At 46.6% G+C, this 16,039-nt stretch overlaps 1 long non-coding RNA gene across 6 annotated transcripts in view; it reads left to right on the top strand.

Moving 5' to 3' along the window:
• The window catches only part of LOC108528735 (uncharacterized), a 283,673-nt gene that overhangs the window by 91,027 nt on the left and 176,607 nt on the right, over positions 1-16,039 (top strand). For all 6 annotated transcript variants that reach the window (XR_001885281.1, XR_001885285.1, XR_001885277.1 and 3 more), the window contains one exon: positions 10,502-10,911. This is a non-coding gene — a long non-coding RNA (uncharacterized LOC108528735). The remainder of the gene's footprint in view (positions 1-10,501; positions 10,912-16,039) is intronic.

Below are 16,039 nucleotides of genomic sequence, written 5' to 3'. Positions count from 1 at the left end.
CAAACAAAAAAGGAAAAGGCTCCGGAGGCAGTGCCTGGGCTCCTATCCCAGCTCTGTCTCTTGCTGACTCCTGCATGGCTCGGGCGTACTTGGGCTTTGCTGTGTACTCTTTTCTAGGTGAGTTTGTATCTCACAGTGTTGTTGGAGATTACAGGAACACAACCAGTTCTCTCAGAACCCGCACTCAGGAGGTGTGGTAATTACATGCTCTTCTGGGCTTCCAGTCATGCCACCTTCGACGGACAATGCTCCAGCACCTACAAGTTTAAGGATCAGTTCCTCCTCTAGGCATTATGCCCCGCGCACCCTTCTCATGGAAATTTGCTTCTCACTCTGCATCTGCAGGTCTTGGCTGAGTGATCTTGGGCAAGTCACTTTACTTGTCTAGGCCTTACTTCTCAGCTCTTCAATGAAGACATTGAACGAGATTATTTCCAAGGTTTCTTGTGTGCTGTCGTGCCGGGGCCTCTCACACCCCATGTGGTCCAACCTTTCCTCTTGTTCCTCAGATTCTGCCAGCCCGCCAAGGCAGCCTGGACATCACCAAATGTCCTTGCTTATGGACATGTCCTGGGTGTGTGCTTGCTTCTCTGGAAATCTTGGTATAGCCTGAAAGCTCCATGAAGGCAGGGATTGTGTCTTTCATATTTGATATGATTTCTGGCTTCTAGCACTGTGCTAGGAGCTAGCACGTGAGCACTGTCTACGTAGCTAGAATTAATCGCTTACTATTCCAATCAACATTTCCTTTTTTTTCTTTCTTTTTTTCTTTTTTTTGAGACGGAGTCTTGCTCTGTCTCCCAGGATGGAGTGCGGTGGCGCGATCTTGGCTCACGGCAACCTCCGCTCCTGGGTCATGGCATTCTCTTGCCTCAGCCTCCCAAGTAGCTGGTACTACAGGCGCCCGCCACCATGCCCGGCTAGTTTTTTTTGTATTTTTAGTAGAGACGGGGTTTCACTGTGTTAGCTAGGGTGGTCTCCATCTCCTGACCTCATGATCCACCTGCCTCAGCCTCCCAAAGTGCTGGGATTACAGGCGTGAGCCACCGCGCCCGGCCCTTTTTCTTTGAGATGGAGTCTTGCTCTGTCTCCCAGGCTGGAGTACAGTGGCGCGATCTCTGCTCATTGCAACTTCTGCCTGCTGGGTTCAAGCAATTATCCTGCCTCAGCGTCCCAAGTAGCTGCGACTATAGGCGTGCACCACCATGCCTGGCTAATTTTTTGTACTTTTAGTAGAGATGGAATTTTGCCATGCTGGCCAGGCTGGTCTTGAACTCCTGACCTGGTGATCCGCCTGCCTCAGCCTCCCAAAGAGGTGGGATTACAGGCGTGAGTCACCACGCCCAACTTTCCAGTCAACATTTCCTAAGCACCTGTTGAGTTCCCAAGCACTGTGCAGGACATGCATGGGTTTCTGGAGGCTGGCAGAACCCGAATGTCAGTATTCCTGAAGAATGGCTCTAAGCAATGTAGCTTGCAGAGCTCAAGCAGGGCTCTGCTGCATCATGCATTTGAAGGTGCCTGTTGGTACAAGGCTGGTTCTATACTGGCTGCTTGCCTCATCCTTGTGGAGACCCACATTGTGTCTGGCAAAGTGCAGAGAAAATCAAGCCCTTAATAACATTAGGGAACTAGACTGGCTTCGGTTTGCATCTCCTGAGCCTGACTCGTAGGAGTAGCCACAGTAATAGCAGCACTGTGCTGTTGAGGGTGACTTTGACTATCTGCTTGTGTTGTGAGCACACTGTGCACTGAGCAGTCTCTACACATTCAGTGTCTTGTCCAGAGATGAACTCCAGTGGACCCATGTTTCATTTTCCTTATTTTTATTATTATGTTTATTTTTTGTTTTTTTGAGATGGAGTTTCACTCTTGTCGCCCAGGCTGGAGTGCAGTGGTGCAATCGCAATCTCAGCTCACTGCAACCTCCGCCTCCTGGGTTCAAGTGATTCTCCTGCCTCAGCCTCCTGAGTAGCTGAGATTATAGGTGCCCACCACCACACTCAGCTAATTTTTGTATTTTTGGTAGAGATGGAGTTTCATCATATTGGTTAGGCTGGTCTTGAACTTCTGACCTCAGGTGATCCACCTGCACTGGCCTCCCAAAGTGCTGGGATTACAGGTGTGAGCCACCACACCCAGTCTATTGTTATTATTTTTTGAGACAGGTTCTTACTTTGTCACCTAGGCTGTGGCATGATCTCGGCTCACTGCAACCTCCACTGACATCCTGGACTCAAGCAATCCTCTCACCTCAGTCTCCTGAGTAGCTGGGACTACAGGTGCACCACCACTCCCAGCTAATTTTTGTATTTTTTGTAGAGATGTGGTTTCTCCATGTTGTCCAGGCTGGTCTCAAACTCAGATTCAAGTGATCTGCCTGCCTCCACCTTCCAGAGTGCTAGGATTACAGGCATGAGCCACTGTGCCCGGCTTATTCCTTGTTTTTATTGAACAGATTAGGAAACACTTTCAAGGAGCTTAAGGGATGTGCCCAAGGCCACAGGGTTGTGGCCACAGCATGAAGATCCACACCTTGGTTCATGTGGCTCCCATCCCCCTCTCCTGTATGAGGAATCGGTGAGTGTGAGGGGAGTGGGTGCTCGAAGGCTTGGGAATTCCAAAGCAGCTGATCCTTGTCATCCCAGCACACGTTAGGCAGGAAGTGAAATGAAGCAAAAACAGAGCCTGTCAGCAGGGGGACAGCTGCCGCTTTCTCTGGGAGCAGATCTCTCTGATTTATCTGCCAGGTTAGGGAAGCCCTAGCTCCTGGGGCACCACAGAGAAATAATGTGAGCACAGCCAGAGAAATTGCCACCTCTCCCTTCCTCGGAAGAAGATAAAGGAGACATCGTTTTTGTGGTATCAGTTTTGAAGAAATCTTACTTCACAATCCTGAGAGAAAGAGAGATTGAGGCACACTCAGACTGTGAGACTGATTTCTCACTTCTGCCGCTACCACTGCTGCCCCATTGACCGGATCTCAGAGTTGTTTTAATCAACATCCACTGACTCTTGCTGGTACTAAAATTAACAACATGACTGGTCCCTTCTGCAAAAGAGGGAAAGAGAAACACACACGTGCGCGCGTGCACACACACACACGTGTGCACACACGCACTTGCACACACACGTGCATGCACACATGCATGCACAGACATCTGCGTGCACACAGAGTCCAGGAGGCTCAGAGGCAGAGAGAGAGAGGGGAAGGAACAGCCACACGTGCCCTGGGAGACACTTACTGTGGCTCCCCCTGCAAATGGTGCTCCCCTCAAAGCTTTGGTACCAGGGACGCCTTCCCTCAGTTTCTGTGTGCTGTACCTCATACCCCATTTACCAGCCTGTGCCAACCCTGGATACTTCAGTTACCAAAGCATCCATCTGCCCGTCCGGTACTTAGGGGGAGTGGATATGCAGAGGTGGTCTCTTGGTGTTGGGTAGGGAATAGACTCAGCCCGTTTTTCGTTTTTCTTCCAAATGTCCACTGCAGTACCTCAGCTGGTGGAAATACTCAGTGGGGAGGGTCAAGAAGGAAATGACAGAGTTGGTCCTGACAGCCTGGGAGGCAGAGAGGAGAGAGACGGAGCCAAGAGAATGGGGCTGGGGCCATGTTTTTTTGTGGGGCAATTCCGTGTCACTGGGCCAGGACATGCTTATTGTGAAGACTTCCCCTCAGTGTCCTCTAGGGAAAGGTCAGCTGTGAGGCAGTGGGGCGTGAGAATACGATGAAACAGGGAAACCTGGAAGCTGCCGATTCCCAAGCCTTGAGGGGGTGTTCTGGTGTCTTTGACATTCCAGCAAACATATTTTCACAAAACTAAAAAAGTATGAACTCCCTTTTTATAGAAATAATGCGCATGGAGAAAAGTGCACATGTCATATGTGTATTGATAGCTTGACGAATGTTCTCAAATTGAACCTGAGTGTGGAGCCAGCACCAGGATCAATAGAACATTTCCAGCATTTTGGAAGCCCCCTCCCAGTCAGTCACTTAGGAGCCACATAGATTAGTTTAACCTGTTTATGTACTTAATATAAATAACATCATCACACACTCCCCTGTGTCTGGCTTCTTCCACTCAAAATTATGTTTGTGGGATGTATTTATGCGGTACGTGCATTTTCAGATCATTCTCACTGGTCACTAGATTGTGACCATATTTTTAAAAAATCCTTTCTACTGTTGATGGGCATTTGAGTAGTTTCCAGTGTTTGGCTGTTATGAATAGTGCTGCTGTGATATCCTTAGACATGTCTTTTGGTGAACATATGCACACATCTGTGTATTGATACCACGGAGTGGAGCTGCAGGGTCATAGAGTTTGGGTATATTCAGCATTAGTGAATAGTGCAAAACAGTTTCCCAAAGTGGTTGTTTGTCCTTTTTCAGAGTGTCTGTTCACCAGCATGTATGAATTCCAGTTCCACATCAGAGCCAATTATTGGCATTGTGTGGTTTTTAAATTTTAGCCAACCCATTACAGAAAGAGCAAATGAAAGGAATCTAACAGTAAGTAAGCAGGAGAGAAAAAGAAAATGCTCCCTGAGAAAGCATTATGACTTGATGATAGGGGAAGTCCTGGTGTACAATGCCACACATTGTGTATTTCTGCAGGCGGAGGGTGAGGTACAGCCACCTTCTTGTGAGCATCAGGGCAGCCCTTGCCATTGGTCAGGGACCACCACTTGACTACAGTAATACCCAACAGACCATGTCATAATTCTTCCTCAGGTGACAGAGCTTTAATGGACCCGACCCCAACAAAACAAACTTGGCTTCAGACTTGCCTGTGGGCCTCAGTAAATATTTAACAGACTGTGTCCCCTGTTCACTCCCCTGTCATTAACTGAGGCCGGTACCATAAATCACAGCTCCCCTTCCTGTTGTAAGTGGCCCCTCTCAGCTGACAGTACTCCAGTCCTGACATTCAGGAGCAGTGCCTCTCCTGGGCTGCTTCCCAGGGCTGGCCAGTCTTGGTGGTCACTTGTAGGAGCTGAGGAGTGAGTGTGTGCAGTCTAGAGTCACTGCTCTGGGGTGACTTGCAGGAGCCTCTTCCATTTGATGTGAGAATGTTAGATCCATCAAGCTCTTAATATGTGACCAGCAACATGCTAAGTCCTTTATGTTGTTTATGTCAACCTGTCGCAGTCCATTCAGGCCGATATAACAAACCACCTTAGACTGGTAGCTTGTAAACAACAGAACTTTATTTCTCGTGGTTCTGGAGGTTGGGAAGTCCAAGATCAAGGCTCAGACATATTTGGTGTCTGGTGAGGACCCGTTTCCTGGTTCAGCAATGATGCCTTCTTGTTGGGTCTTTATATGGTGAAAGGATCAAATAAGGTACTTGATACCTCTTTTATAAGGGCACTAAGCCCTCTAGCCTCATGACCCAATCACTTTTCAAAGGCCTCTCCTTTTGAGATCATCACCTTGGCAGTTAAGATTTCGACGTATGAATTTAGGGGTTGGGAGTCTGGGTAATAAACAGTCAAAACATAATACAGCTTCACAGTAGTTCTATGAAATGAGTAGATGTTGTTTACCACCATTTTCAGATGAGGAAATTAAGGGTTAAAAACATTTCCCCAGAGTAAGAAAAGTAGTAAATTTGAGAGTCTAACTTCAAACTGTAATTTTTAACTACTGTCCTGTATGTCCTCTTTTCTCTTAGGGGCTATTTAGATACTTGAGCTTCCTTTTGCAGCCATCTTCCTCTTGGGTCTAAAGCTGTCAGGTAGATTTAAATGGGACAAGAGGGCCAGGTGCAGTGGCTCACACCTCTAATCTTAGCTATTTGGGAGGCTGAGGCAGGAGAATCACTTGAACCTGGGAGGCGGAGGTTGCAGTGAGCTGAGATGGCACCGTTGCACTCCAGCCTGGGCAACAGAGCAAGACTCTGTCTCAAGGAAAAAAATAAATAAATAAATAAATAAATGGGACAAGAGAAAGTCACCTGCAGAGCACTCACTGAGTTCAGATGTAATTATCTGCTTTTTCAATGATTTTAAGAAATTAGAACCACTGTTTTTATCTGTCTCTTTTCATGACTTTTTTCAAACATTGGTTTTCAGCAGTTCAACTATTACATACTTACATGTGATTTAAAAAAAAAATATATATATATATAATATATATATATATCCTGCATGGATTTGCTGATATCCTCATATCTATAAATTAATGTCTTTCACTGAATTTAGAACACTTTCATCCTTCCCCCCACCAGATATTGATCTTGCTCCATTCTCTTCTCTCCTTTTGGGACTAAAATTATGTGTCTGTTAGGCTTTTTGATATTGTCCAATGGGTCTCTGAGGCCGTCTTCAATTTTTCAAAATTTTTTTCTGTTATTCAGACTAAGTAATCTCTATTGGTCTCTCCTCAAATTGTACTGACTCTTCGTTCCTCTTCAGTCTGATGTTAAATGGATCCAATCGATTGTTTCAGATTTTTTTTTTAATTCTAGAATTTCCATTTGACTCTTTCTTTGCTAAGCTTTCTTATCTTTATTTACTAAGAATACATTTTCCTTTGAGTCTTTGAGCATAGTTATAATAGCTGCTTAAAAAACCCTTGTCTGCTAATTCCAGAAACTGGGTCACCTCAGGGTCATGGGGACGGTCCCCATAACATCTTTTTCCTTAAGAATGGATTACATTTCCTGCTTTCTTTTTCTTTTAGTTGTTTATTATGTTGAGCTATTTTAAATTATATCACAGACATTGTGAGGGGCTGATTCTGTTTTGTTCCTCCAAAGAGTAGTGCTTTTTTGTTTCGGTAGGTAGTTAACTCAGTAAACTAAGACTTCAAACTCTGACTCCCTAGTATTGGGAAGCAATATAAATTGCTGTTTAGTTCTTTTGGCTTTAACTGGGCTATTGCGTGCAAACTTGACTCAGGAGTCACTTAGTGACTTAGGGAACATTTGTACACAGAATTTGAACTCCCCTTTTTGGAAACTCTCTTTTTACCAGATTTCTTCTTTCACTTTCACCTATTGTGTTGCCTTGATCTCTGTCCTGATGTTTCAGTGCAGCAACACCATCTGAGTGTTAGCCACTCGTGTTGCGGAACCGGGCCTACTCTCAGGCTAAAATTGACCAAAAGCAAGAACTCACTGGATTGCTGGGTTTCCAAGTCTTGATCACACTCCAGAATGTCCTACTTTTGATCATCTGGTGACTAGATTTTTGATTTTTTGGAAATATTTGTTCAGAGTTTATAGTTGCTATCTACGAGGGAACTGCTTCAATAGGAACTACTCAACCAATGCCAGAACCTTCTTGAACTTTCTAGAAACACTGTCGTATTTATTTTATTTTATTTTTTTAGACAAAGTCTCACTCTGTGCTCTTCCACCCAGACTGGGGTGCAATGGTGCAACCTCGGTTTACTGCAACATCCGCCTCCTGAGTTCGAGTGCTTCTCGTTCCTCAGCCTCCCAGGTAGCTGGGATTACAGGCACCTGCCACCACACCTGGCTAATTGTTTGTATTTTTAGTGGAGATGGGGTTTCACCATGTTGGCCAGGCTGGTCTCAAACTCCTGACCTCAGGCGATCCACCCGTCTCAGCCTCCCAAAGTGCTGGGATTTACAGGCATGAGCCACCACGCTTGGCCTAGAAACACTGTCTTATTTAAATAAGAAAGAGTGTGTTTCAGAATGGAAAGAAAACAGCTTTGGAGTCAAACCCAACTTGGATGCAGAATCTCACTCTATCTCTCTCTCTCTCTCTTTTTTTGACTGAATCTCACTCTGTCACCTAGGCTGGAGGACAGTGGCACGATCTTGGCTCACTGCAACCTCTGCCTCCTGTGTTCAAGCCATTCTTCTGCCTCAGCCTCCTAAGTAGCTGTGATGACAGGTGCGCACCACCATGCCGGGCTAATTTTTTGTATTTTTAGCAGAGTCGGGGTTTCACTATGTTAGCCAGGATGGTCTCCATCTCCTGACCTTGTGATCCTCCCGCCTCAGCCTCCCAAAGTGCTGGGATTACAGGTGTGAGCCATGGCACCCGGCCGGATATGTTTTTAAGAAGAAAACATACCTTACTGTTTTCTTCATGATTTCTTCATTGGCCGCTGCAAGTGTGTGTGGCTGTGTGCATTGTGGGCAGGGTGAGGTAGCTAGCTTGATTTCCATTTTGAGAATGGGTGGTGCCTCCTCACGGAAGAATGCCTAAAACAGGAGATAGGTGCCCTCTGTTATTGTTGTATGGCAGGCAGAATAACATCCTCCTAAATGTCCATATCCGAATCCCTAGAACCTGTGAATATGTTGCATGTCAACAGGGACTTTGCAGATGCTAGTGAGGCTAAGGACCTTGAGATGGATTATTTTGGATCATCTGGGTGAGCCCAGTATAATCACATGCATCCTTAGGAGTGGAAGAGGGAGGCAGAGAGTTATTCAGAGACAGAGATATGGCCACAGAAGCAGAGTCAAAGAGATGCCTTGGTGTTGTATTTGAAGATGGAGGAAGAAGCCACAGCCAAGGCCTATGAGGCAGCCTTTAGAAGGTCAGAAAAGCAAGGAAACGCATTCCCTCTCAGCCACCAGAAAGAAATGCAGCCCTCTCAACAGCCTGATTTTAGCCCAGTGAGACCCATGTCAGACTTCCAGAAATGTAAGATCGTAAATGTGTGCTGTTTTATTTTTTATTTCTTTTTCTGTTTGAAACCACTGCATTTGTAAACATTTCTTTGGCAGTAATCATTGCGTTTGATGGAAGTTGGAGTAGTGGTCAAGCTCATGGGCTTTGGAGTCAGTCTGCCAGTCTGCCTTGTTTCAATCCCCTTTTCCTTTCTTTCCTTCCTTCCTTCCTTCCTTCCTTCCTTCCTTCCTTCCTTCCCTCCCTCCCTCCCTCCCTCCCTCCTTCCTTCCTTCCTTCCTTTCTTTTTCTTTCTTTCTTTCCCTCTTTCTTTCTTTCTTTCTTTCTTTCTTTCTTTCTTTCTTTCTTTCTTTCTTTCTTTCTTTCTTTCTTTTCCTTTCCTTCTTTCCTTCTTTCCTTCTTTCTTTCTTTCTTTCTTTCTTTCCTTTCTTTCTTTCTTTTTTTTTTTGAGATAGAGTCTCATTCTGTGGCCCGGGCTGGAGTGCAGTGGTGTGATCTTGGCTCACTGCAACCTCCGTCTCCTTGGTTTAAGCGATTCTCATTCCTTGGCCTCCCAAATAGCTGGAATTACAGGCATGCGCCACCACAGCCAGCAAATTTTTGTATTTTTAGTAGAGACAGGGTTTCACTATGTTGGCCAGGCTGGTCTTGAACTCCTGGCCTCAAGGGATCCACTAGCCTCGGCATCACAAAGTGCTAGGATTACAGTCGTGAGCCATTGTGCCCAGCCTCAAACACTTTTCCTGTGATTTTTTTTTTTAAGCTGTGTGACCTTGTGGAAATTGCTTCACTTCTCTGAGCCTCAAATTTCTCATCTCTAAAGTTGGTTAACAATAATCTACAACTCATAGTTTTTTTGTGAGGATGAAATGAGGGTTTCAAACACGCAGAAAACCTGGAAGTAACTTTTAGCTGCAGCCATTATGGGCAAGAATCCCTCACTAGGTAACTTAAAGCGATGGATCAGGAAACAGACTTGGGAGACAGACTGTCTAGCCTCAGATTTAGGCTCCTCTCTTACTAGTCTGAAACAGAATGGTTGTCTGTTCCTCCATTTCTTCATCTGGAAAATAGGGCAGGAGTCCCAGTGTGTTTGAGAGATCATATCAGATGGAGAAGCCAGAGGTTTTAGCAGGTGCCCCATAGACATTCCCCAAAGGGCAGTTATTGTTATTATTGGATGGGCTGGGGAATATTAAGCCTCCAGCTCTAGGCATTATGGATCAATTTGTTCTTCAGTTATCTTTGGAGTAATTTAAATACACTGGATTGGGAAGACAAAGCTATTGCCCTACTGATGGAAGAGTGCTGGGTACCTGGCAGGTACTCAGTAATTACTGAATGAATGAGTAAGAACAGGTCCCAGACCCTGCCCTGAAGAGGCTCACAGTGCAGGACAACGCCTGGAGCCAGGCCAGGGTTTTGTGGTTGTCTTTAAAAAGAAACAAAACAAAGAACTACTTCCTACCAGCTGACCCTAAACCTCTCAGCTCCCTGCAGGGACCTCTCAGCCCTGCAGGGGAGCCCAGGCTGTGTGCCAGGCCTGGCCTTGCTGTCAGCTTTCTAAGCCAGTCACAAATGTTCTCCCCTCAACTTTATAATGGACGCCCCACAGCCTCCTCTCCCCTCCCAGGGTGGTCCCGAGGCTCTGAGCAGCTGGCAGTTCCCTGTCTGAGAGGTCCTTGGTGCCGCAGGGGAGGCAGCTCTCACCTGAAGTCCTCCCTGGACGCTCGTCTCAATTTTGTGTGTTACCAGTTATGGAGAATTATTTTTAGTGAGTTACACTCTGTTAGGGCCAAACACAAGGAGGAAAGAGTGACTGAATACTGCTCTGGGTCAGTGACTATGACAAGACTGTTTTTTTTCTTCTTCCCTGTTGCAGGCCTGATCTTTTGGCCAGAAGGAGATTAAAAAGATGCCCCTCAAGATGGCTGTGCCTGTCAGCTGCATGGAGCTTCGTTCGAGTATTTTCTGAGCCTGATGGATTTACAGTGATCTTCGGTCGTCTGAGGAATAACTCTGGTGGAACAATGCACTGGAATGACACACACCCTGCACATTTCAGGATACTAAAAGTGGTTTTAAAGGAGGCCCTGGCTGAATGCCTCATGGATTCTTACAGCTTGGATGTCCATGCGGGATGAAGGACCGCAGCTGGCTGCGAGGACTGAGATCTCTGTTTACTTGGGTCTCTGCCAACTTCCTCTGGGTCTCCCTGTGGAATGTAAGACCCCGACTCTTCCTGGTGAAGCATCTGATGCATGTTCCATCTGGCGCTCAGCTGGGCTTGAGGTGAGGCTGTCCTGGCTGGTGGCGGAGGGTTCACTGGGATGTGGCTGGTTGTCTCAATGAGCTGGCATTTAATGAGCACCCTGTGTGTGGCTGGTGTGATGCTGGGTGCCTGGGGGAGACAGATGGAACAAAAGAGGTCCTTCCTGGAAGCCGTTACTGTTCCCTGCGCTGATGTGTGTTATTGTACCTGTCACCATTTTCTGATTTTCTCAGTTTACCTATCTGTCACCATCTACCTCCCTATAAAGTGCCTCTGCTGTTGGTTCTGTGCCCTTAAGACATTGTGTGTCATTTGGCACAGTCTCTCATACTGCAGAAAGGGAAAATTAAGACAGGATTGTTAATGAATTAAGACATGGGAGATTCAATGGAAAGATATACATGGGGGGATAATTTCTTGGCTCTGTGCTCAAAGCCAGGAACAACATAAGGCCATATGGCTGGTACTGTGAGGGTTGTATGTGGGCAGATGCATGTGGAGGCAGGCAGGCCTGGGTGTGATTCTTTAACACTGCCAATGCCTCCATGCAGACTGATGGAATTCCTCTCCCTGCAGTGCAGGGCTTAAGTAAGTATTATACACGCCACAGGACTGAGTTGAAGATCACCAAGTAGCCATTGAAATGCTGATCACATGACAGACACTCAGCACGTGGTGGGTGATGTTGGCTGGGGGCAGCTTCTGGGGATGGTGGATGTTTCTTGGCCCTGATGATCTTTCCGAGCAGAGCCAGGGAGGCGGTGCTGGACTGTGACCTGAGCACAGCTGGTTGGCGTGGACAGTTGATTAAAGGTCAGTTTCCCTGCAGCCCATGGGAAGGCAGAGTGACAAGTCAGTGGCAGATGAGGAAATGGAGTCTCGTGCCAACTGGAGGGAGGGAGCAGCTGGGTTGGCCACAAAGGCCTGTTGCAGTTCTGCAGCTGACAAGTGGAAGGACTGGCCTCTCAGGTCTGGGCCTGGTGGCCTGGGAGGCTGCTAGCTTTGAGTGATGAGTGCCAAGCTGCCTGAAGGAGAGTTACAGCTCAAACAGCAAGTGGTCCAGCTCTCAGGCCACTTGAGGTCACCGGGTATGTGGCAGCTAAGACCACAGTTGGGGTGGGGCCTTGAGTCTGATTTTGATTGGATTCCTAGTTCTGCTCATGCTTGACAGCACTTTCTCAGACAGGCTTTCCTGACCTCCTAAAGTAAATAATGTCCCTCTAGGTGTTACATGCTGTTCTCACCCATAGCTCCTAGATGTGTTATAATTGTATTTTCATTTGTGCAAGTTACTGGGTTTCATGTCTTTCTCTCACACTAGAAAGTAATCTTTCTGAGTTCAGGAAATGCATTTGCCATGCTCACAGGCTAGACACGTAGTAGGCATTTTATTTGTTGCATCACAGTGGCCTTGATCAAATATGGTGACTCTCAGTGGTTTTCTCTTGGTTTCTTTGAAAAGGTCAGACAGAAGGGAAACACTTTTTTTTTTTTTTTTTTTTAGTATATCTATGACTTAACCCAGCAATCCCACTAGGAGAGCAATGGTGTATTCATTACACAGTTGAGCGCCTTGAGACTCTGAGGGGCCATGTACCTTGCCCAAGGTTATTTATCCAGGAGAAGGCAGAGCCAGAAGCTGAGAACTGCCTCGTGTTTTACACCGAACCAGGCCCCTTTAGCTGAAGACTTTTCCTTGCGGTTTTGGCAAGGGTGTGTGTGACGGTGAGCTGCAGCACGTGCTGGGCTGTGCTTGCTATATACTGTGGTCACATAGGGGCAGGCAGAGGAGTCATTTCATGGGGGCTGCTGAGGGTCTGGAGAGAGGCCCACAGTGGTGAGCAGAGAGGTTCTGGGATGGGAAGGGGTCAGCTGGGAACGACAGAGGCAGCACACTCCCCGCTCCCTTGTGCCTTCCCGGCCCTCTCTCACCCCTTCCTGCCCTCTCCCCACACCCTATCGTGGTGGCAGCTGTGCCTCACTTATCACATGGTCCATAGCTCTGTTTTTTTCCCCTTTTATCAGTTACTGCCTAGAACAACCCAATTGTGGTGGTCTGGGTTATCTCCCGCTCTTCACAGTAGGACCCGAGTGGGCTCAGGCACCAAAGGACACAGAATGGTTATGGCAATGAATAAGATTCCTTCTCTGTGTCAGCAAGGACACTGATGTAGTAATAATGTCCATTTATTAAGCCATGATCTCTACAGGGCTCATGGCACCTGTTTTTCCATTCAAACCTCAAAACAGACTTATGAGATACACACCATTGTGGTGATTATCAGTTTTACTGTTTTTTTGTTTTGTTTTGTTTTGTTGTTGTTGTCGTTGTTTTTGAGACTGAGTCTTGTTCTGTCACCTAGGCTGGAGTGCAGTGGCACAATCTCAGCTCACTGCAACCTCCGCCTCCCTGGTTCAAGTGATTCTCGTGCCTCAGCCTCCCGAGTAGCTGGGATTACAGGCATGCACCACCACGCCTGGCTAATTTTTGTTGGCCAGGCTGGTCTTGAACTCCTGACTTCAAATGATCTGCCTGCCTCGGCCTCCTAAAGTGCTGGGATTACAAGCGTGACCCACTTTGCCCAGCCTGTTTTACCATTGAAGTAACTGGAGCACCCAGAGGGAAATCAAGTGTCCCCAGGGAATACAGGCAGCATTTGGACAGCCCTGTCTAACTCCAAAGCCACTGCACAACATTGCCTGGAGCTGAGAGATGCACATTCTCCCTTCTTGGCCACCGGTGACTGTGACCTTGGGCAAACTACCTCTCCTTTTTGGGCCTTAGTACATTCATTCATAGGGAAACTGGCTAACTTCTCTTCTCAGCTGGGAGACTTGAGAGTGAAAGGGGCACTATATTACTTACTGTGGGACGACAGGTGTACACGAGGACGTGGTTGGGCAAACCAGGCCTAGTGGCTCCCAGACTCATCAATTAGGTGGTGGGTGCTGGTGCTGCTGGTGCATTATGCATCCAAGGCAGCTCTCCCAGTTTTCCCTGGACTTTTGCCTGAACAGTTTGCATTTCTGCTCATGGTGCAAGAGCTTGCTGTCCTGATTTCATGTCACAAGCCTGCCTTCAGCCACTTAGAAGAGCCCTGTTACCCCTGACCACTGCTAGAGCAGTCCCAACCTGTGTTGTTTTCACTTGATGGGCTCCTGGAATGATTGACAGCACACTCTCCACACTCTGTAGTCATAGAGGCTGCCTTGCCACCCACACTGACATCCTGGCCAGGTTCCTGGAGATGGCCTGGCATCTTGGACCTGTTCCCCATGGGGTGCCTGGAGCCCCTGACAGTCTACCCAGGGTGGCCATGAGAGAAGGGCTGTGACTTAGTCATCTCCAGGGGTTCTCAGTGAACAGCCCAAGGTTGCTTAAGAGCTGGTGTGTATGAATACCTGGAATGCGCCCGGTTGACCTTCTAATCTGGTGAGGGGGATGTGTCTCCCCCTTATACATATGAACAAACTGAGGTTCAGTGAGATCCAGAAAGCTGCCATGGTTATTGATGGAGACAGCAGAGAAGCTGGTGTTTGCACTCCCATCTGTCAGCCTCGACACCCCTACTCCTGTCCAACCAGTGTTTCTCAAAGCGTGCTGATGAGCAATGCAAGATGATTTCAGGTTATAGATAAGAATAAAAAAAAAAATTGTGTTTAACTCAAATTAGAAAAAGACAACAATTGGTACGTGAGACCTGTGATTTTGCAGATACTACTGCTTAGGATGTTGGTATTTAAGTTAAGAAAACATCAACTTTCCAAAAGTACTGTTAGTGACATGTGGACCTAGTCCTCCTGAAGAGGACTGCATTGGGGCACCGGTAATTGTTTCTATTTGTGGTGCTCTGGCTGTGTGGCTCTGGCCATGTCACTGGAGGCAGTGTCTGAGCCTGTGACTTGAGTAGTAGCTCTGTGTCATGTCTGCTGATTCTCCCCAAATCCTGAAGATTCATGATGAAGTGACTGCACAGCTTAGTCTGAAGCTAGATTGAAAATAATAAGGATTCTAGAATGACAGCACTTTACAATCCTATAATCTGGCTCAAATTGCCTGCAGTTACTATCTCAGCCCTGCCTGTTATATTCGTTCAGCACCCAAAGTTTTTCAGTCAATTCCTGAGTTAATTATTCTCTGGGATTAAATTATGAAATAGTAAATATATTTCCACTATGCAATCAATTGGTGACTTTATTCATTTATTCTTTTCATTCATTTATTCTCAACAAATCGAAGATAAGGGCTGGGCACTGTGGCTCACGCCTGTAATCCCAGCACTTTGGGAGGCCGAGGTGGGCAGGTCACCTGAGGTCAGGAGTTCAAGACCAGCCTGGCCAACATAGTGAAACCCCATCACTACTAAAAATAGAAAAATTAGATGGGTGTGGTGGCATGTGCCTGTAATCCCAGCTACTCAGGAGGCTGAGGAAGGAGGATCACTTGAACCTGGGAGGTGGAGGTTGCAGTGAGCCAAGATTGCACCACTGCACTTGAGCCTAGGTGACAGAGTGAGACTCCATCTCCCAAATAAATAAATAAATAAAAAGATAATATTACCTACCCCATGAGTCTATTGTGAGAATTAAATAAGAGAACATATTAAAAGGTTTCATTCCGTGCCAGGCATATAATATGTACTCAGGGAATACTAGTTTTTTTAAATAAAATTTTAAAACGGGATTAGAAGACCAAAGCATATAGGCAAAAAGTTTAAAAAATTTTGAAGATGAGGCCGGGCGCGGTGGCTCAAGCCTGTAATCCCAGCACTTTGGGAGGCCGAGACGGGCGGATCACGAGGTCAGGAGATCGAGACCATCCTGGCTAACACGGTGAAACCCCGTCTCTACTAAAAAATACAAAAAACTAGCCGGGTGAGGTGGCGGGCACCTGTAGTCCCAGCTACTCAGGAGGCTGAGGCAGGAGAATGGCGTGAACCTGGGAGGCGGAGCTTGCAGGGAGCTGAGATCCGGCCACTGCACTCCAGCCTGGGTGAACGGGCAAGAATCCGTCTAAAAAAAAAAAAAAAAATTGAAGATGAGTGAGTTGCTAAAATTTTACATTACATTTAGCTCTGAGCTTCCTAGTTAGTACAACATGCTAAGTAGGTTATATATATATATATATATTTTTTTTTTTTTTTTTTT

Source organism: Rhinopithecus bieti, unplaced genomic scaffold (assembly GCF_001698545.2).
Source record: "Rhinopithecus bieti isolate Rb0 unplaced genomic scaffold, ASM169854v2 scaffold_54, whole genome shotgun sequence".
Lineage (NCBI taxonomy): Eukaryota > Metazoa > Chordata > Mammalia > Primates > Cercopithecidae > Rhinopithecus > Rhinopithecus bieti.
Note: the sequence above shows the minus strand (reverse complement) of the source record. Positions and strands in the feature narration are given on the sequence as shown.